A 6,086-nucleotide genomic window follows, 5' to 3' on the forward strand; every position below is an offset into this window, starting at 1 on the left:
GAGGTGAGCTTTTGTTTGTGTATCTACACGATCACACAGACTGTTTATTTCCACCTTGAAATCATCATTGATTTTGCTGAATCTTGATGCTTACGGGTTGCTGAAACTCTTACTCTTGCCTTTCTTATTTCCAGTCTCCACTATTCTCACACACTCCTGGCCACTGTCCACACTCTTCCTCCATAATCTTCAACTCATCCAAAACTGCTGCCCACATTCTGAGTCACACCAAATCCCATCTATCCATCACCCCTCTCCTCACTGACTAATGGACATTAGTCTAACAAAACCTCTCATTCTGACTTTAAATTCTCTCCATGTCCTTATGGTAACAAGACAAGGAAGTATTTAGTGAATGTTACTTCCTTTTATTTTCTGATAACAATCAGCCCCACCACTAACCCGCAATCCTCCTTTACCTTTGATTTTCATGTAACTGAACACCATCAATTGAACACGACACCGCCTTCTCCCAAAATATAGGTTAAGGATAGCCCTCGTTATGATAGGAATCTGGACCTGGTATGATTCAGGTAGAGCCGGAACAGCTTCTTTCTTCTCATTACTGGTGTCAATTTCCCATGAATTTAAACCCATCTCTCCCACACCAATCTTTGAGCCATGTTTACCTCTTTAAACTTGCTGACCCTGTGTCAATTAGCATGTAGGTAAAAACAATGACTGCAGATGCTGGAAACCAGAGTTTAGATTAGAGTGGTGCTGGAAAAGCACAGCAGGTCAGGCAGCATCCGAGGAGCAGGAAAATCGATGTTTTCCAATGAAGGGCTTTTGCCCGAAACGTCATTGCTGCCTGAACTGCTGTGCTTTTCCAGCACCACTCTAATCTAAACTCAATTAGCATGTGGCTCAGGGAGTAATCCAGACATTATAATTGTCGTGATTGTAGCAAGGTCAGCCAGCTAGACCTCATGGAATACAAGTTCCCTGATTGAGGCTGTTAATCTTGTCCAATCAGGGAGATAAAGAAAGACTGGGACTTTTCTGATTGGAGCGCAAGAGCTTGAGAGGCGACTTTATAAAAGTTTATAAAATAATGAGGGGTATAGATAAGGTTAATGGGAGTTGTCTTTTCCCTAGGATGGGGGATTTCAAGACGAGAGGGCACATTTTTAAATAGAGAGAAGAAAGATTTAAAAAAGACATGAGCAAATATTTTACATAGAGGGTGGTTCGCATGTGGAATGAACTTCCTGAGGAAGTGGTGTATGTGGTTACAATTACAACATTTAAAAGACATTTGGATAAGTACATGATAGGAAAGATTTGGAAGGATATGGGCCAGGAGCAGACAAGTTGGACTACTTTAGTTGGAATGTTTGACATGGACTGGTTGGATCAAAGGGTCTGTTTCTGTGCTAGATGACTCTATGATCTGGCTGACAGATAAGGGTAAATGTCAGGGATATTGAGTCTCTGAAAGCCTGACTCAGTGAGAGGCAATCTAATGTCAAAGGCTATGAATTTGTAAATAAAGCATGATTTGTGATGGGATGCTGGCCTCTGAAAAGTTATTTCATATTTTTTTGGTTCTGCTTAAATTAGCCCCTAACTGCTTGTATTCCCTCGTTAGAACCTCTTCTTGGTCGGTCTATATTGTTGGTACTTATGTGGGGTCAACAACTGGATCTTTCCCCCACATTCCATGTTCCTCAGCAGCCCAGATAACTTGAATCCGGGCACCAGACAGCCTATATAGCCTTGCGGACTTCCATGCGTGGCCACAAAGAACGGTGTCTATTCCCTTGACTATAATATCCCTGATTACAACTGTATTTTGTTTCTCCCCAGTGTTGAATGGCTCCTTGTACATTGGCTTGCTCATTCTCCCTGCAGACCTTGCTCTCAACCACACAAGGAACAAGAATCTCAAACTTGTTAAACAAACTCAGGGGCCCAAACTCCTGCAGCACTACCTTCTGGATCCCTTTAACTGCCTATCTCATAGTCATATGCTCCTGTTCCAGATGACTGACTGAATTTGAGGTAGTCAAAAAGTGTGGTGCTGGAAAAGCACAGCCGGTCAGGCAGCATCCAAAGAGCAGGAGAGTCGATGTTTCAACTCTTTGTCAGGAGTGCTGGTGAAGGGACGTGGGGGGAAAGGGGGCTGGGAGATAGACGGAAGGGGGGGGGTGGTGGGAATGCAATAGGTAGATAAAGGTGTGGAGTGATGCTAATAGGTCAGAATGGAGAGTGGAGCGGATAGGTGGGAAGGACGATGGACAGGCAGGACAGTACAAGGGGGTGGTGCCGAGTTCGAGGGTTGAATCTGGGATAAGGTGGGTGGAGGGAAGATGAGGAAACTGGTGAAATCGCCATTGTGCCCGTGTGGTTGGAGGGTCGCAAGGTGGAAGAAGGTGTTCCTCCAGGTGTTGGGTGGCTAAGATTTGGTGATGGAGGAAGCCCAGGACTTGTATGTCCTTGGTGGAGTGGGAGGGATAGTTGAAGTGTTCAGCCACAGGGCAATGGAGTTGTTTGGTGCATGTGTCCCCAAGATGTTCTCTGAAATGTCCCGCAAGTTGCTGTCCTCTCTCTCCCCGATATAGAGGAGACCACATTGAGAGCATCAGACACAGATGAGGTGTTTGGAGGTGCGGGAAAATCTCTGCAGGACGTGGAAGGATCCTTTGGGGCCTTGGATGGAGGTGAGTGGGGAGGTGTGGGCCCAAGTTTTACACCTCTTGCGGTGGCAAGGGAAGGTGCTGGAAGTGGAAGTTGGGTTGGTGAGGGGGTGGTGGACCTCATAAGGGAGTCATGGAGGAAATGGTCTCTGCAGAATACTGAAAGGAGTGGGGAGGGAACTATGTGTTTGGTGGTGCAGTTTGACTGTAGGTGGCAGAAATGGCAGAGAATGATGCATTGTATCTGGAGGTTAGTGGGGTGGAAGGTGAGGACTGGGGGGAGGGGTTCTGTCCTTGTTGCGGTTGGAGGAACTTTTCATTTTTAATCTATAAAATATTTCTATTTAACTTTAATCAGAAAGTAACTTAGAATGGATAGTCAAATTAGTAGCTATTATCAATTTACGGTTTTAGAGTCATAGGGTTCAAGGGTGGAGTTGCAGGAAATGGAGGAGATGCGTCCAGAGGTTGGTGGGGTGTTCTCATTGTGGTCTCCTGTACATTGGGGAGACAGGATGCCAATTTGTGGAACATTTCAGAGAACATCTCTGGGACACACGCCCCAAACAACCCCACCGCCCTGTGACCAAACACTTCAACTCCCCCTCCCACTCCGTTAAGGACATGCAAGTCCTGGGCCTCCTCCATCACCAAATTCTAGCCACCCAACAACTGGAGGAAGAATACCTCATCTTCCATCTTGGGACCTTCTGTCTGCACGGAATCAACATCGATTTCACCAGTTTCCTCATCTCCCCTTCCCTCATGGCCAACCTTACAACTATGGCACCACCCTCTTGAACTGTCCCGCCTGTCCATCTTCCTTCCTAACTATCCACTCCACGCTGACCTATCACCATCACGCCCCCGCCTTCATCTATCGCATTCCTACCTACCTTCCTGCAGCCCCACTCCCTCCCATTTATCTCAATGTGTGACCTTGCACGTCTATTTTATTCACTTAGTATTTCATTTTTTGAAAAACATTCCCACTGAACTTTTCATTTTTAATCTATAAAATATTTCTATTTAACTTTAATCAGAAAGTAACAGAATGGATAGTCAGATTAGTAGCTATTATCAACCAATTTATGGTTTTAGAGTCAGAGTCATAGAGATGTACAGCATGGGAACAGACCCTTCGGTCCAACCCGTCCATGCTGACCAGATATCCCAACCCAGTCTAGTCCCACCTCCAGCACCCGGCCCATATCCCTCCAAACCCTTCCTATATACCCATCCAAATGCCTCTTAAATGTTGCAATTGTACCGGAATCTACCACTTCCTCTGACAGCTCATTCCATACCCGTGCCACCCTCTGTGTGAAAAAGTTGGCCTTTAGGTCTCTTATATTTTTCCCCTCTCGCCCTAAACATATGCCCTCTAGTTCTGGACTCTCCCACCCCAGGGAAAAGACTTTTGTCTATTTATCCTATCCATGCCCCTCATAATTTTGTAAACCTCTATAAGGTCACCCCTCAGTCTCCGACGCTCCAGGGAAAACAGCCCCAGCCTGTTCAGGCTCGCCCTGTAGCTCAAATCCTTCAACCCTGGCAACATTCTTGTAAATCTTTTCTGAACCCTTTCAAGTTTCACAACATCTTTCCAATAGGAAGATTAGAATTGCACACAATATTCCAACAGTGGCCTAACCAATGTCCTGTACAGCTGCAACATGACCTCTCAACTCCTGTAGTCAATACTCTGACCAATGAAAGAAAGCATACCAAAAGCCTTCTTCATTATCCTATCTACCTGCAACTCCACTGTCAAGGAGCTATGAACCTGCACTCCAAGGTCTCTTTGTTCAGCAACACTCCCTAGGACCTTACCATTAAGTGTATAAGTCCTGCTAAGATTTGCTTTTCCAAAATGCAGCACCTCGCATTTATCTGATCTCCATCTGCAACTTCTCAGCCCATTGGCCCATCTGATCAAGATCCTGTTGTAATCTGAGGTAACCTTCTTCGCTGTCCACCACACCTCCAATTTTGGTGTCATCTGCAAACTTACTAACTGTACCTCTTATGCTCACATCCAAATAATTTATGTAAATGACAAAAGTAGTGGACCCAGCACCGATCCTTGTGGCACTCCACTGGTCACAGGCCTTCAGTCTGAAAAACAACCCTCCACCACCACCCTCTGACTTCTACATTTGAACCAGTTCTGTATCCAAATGGCTAGTTCTCCCTGTATTCCAGGAGATCTAACCTTGCTAATCAGTCTCCCATGGGGAACCTTGTTGAACGCCTTACTGAAGACAATATAGATCACATCTACCACTCTGCCCTCATCAATCCTCTTTGTTACTTCCTCAAATAACTCAAGTTTGTGAGACATGATTTCCCACACACAAAGCCATGTTGACTATCCCTAATCAGTCCTTGCCTTTCCAAATACATGTACATCCTGTCTCTCAGGATTCCCTCCAACAACTTGCCCACCACTGAGGTCAGGCTCACCAGTCTATAGTTCCCTGGCTTGTCTTTACCGCCCTTCTTAAACAGGGGCACCACATTTGCCAATCTCCAGTCTTCCAGCACCTCACCTGTGACTATCGATGATACAAATATCTCAGCAAGAGGCCCAGCAATCACTTCTCTAGCTTCCTGGGTACACGTTCTCGGGTACACCTGATCAGGTCCTGGGGATTTATCCACCTTTACCCGTTTCAAGAGATCCAGCACTTCCTTCTCTGTAATCTGGACATTTTGCAAGATGTCACCATCTATTTCCCTACAGTCTATATCCTCCATATCCTTTTCCACAGTAAATACTGATGCAAAATACTCATTTAGTATCACCCCCATATTCTGCGGCTCCACACAAAGGCTGCCTTGCTGATCTTTGAGGGGCCCTATTCTCTCCCTAGTTACCCTTTTGTCCTTAATGTATTTGTAAAAACCATTTGGATTCTCCTTAATTCTATTTGCCAAAACTATCCCAAGTCCTCTTTTTGCCATCCTGATTTCCCTCTTAAGTATACTCCTATTTCCTTTATACTCTTCTAAGGATTCACTTGATCGACCCTGTCTACACCTTACTTATGCTTCCCTCTTTTTCTTAACCAAACTCTCAATTTCTTTAGTCATCCAGCATTCCCTATACCTCCCAGCCTTTCCTTTCACCCTGACAGTAATAAACTTTCTCTGAACTCTCGTTATCTCATTTCTGAAGGCTTCCCATTTTCCAGCCGTCCCTTTACCTGCGAAGATCTGCCCCCCATCAGCTTTCTCAAGTTCTTGCCTCATACTGTCCTGTGATGTCACTTCTTTCGTGCTGGGCCCCTGAATGTGAACCTCAATTTATCCTGTTATAGAGACCTTACAAACTATGAACCAAAACACTAAGCAAAAAATGCACCTGTTCCCCTTAGCACTAAATTCCCACACTGCTCTAAAATCCCAAAAATGAATACTAATTTGAGCTGTGCCTCACTCCAG

This window comes from Chiloscyllium punctatum, chromosome 37 (assembly GCF_047496795.1).
Source record: "Chiloscyllium punctatum isolate Juve2018m chromosome 37, sChiPun1.3, whole genome shotgun sequence".
Taxonomy (NCBI): Eukaryota; Metazoa; Chordata; class Chondrichthyes; order Orectolobiformes; family Hemiscylliidae; genus Chiloscyllium; species Chiloscyllium punctatum.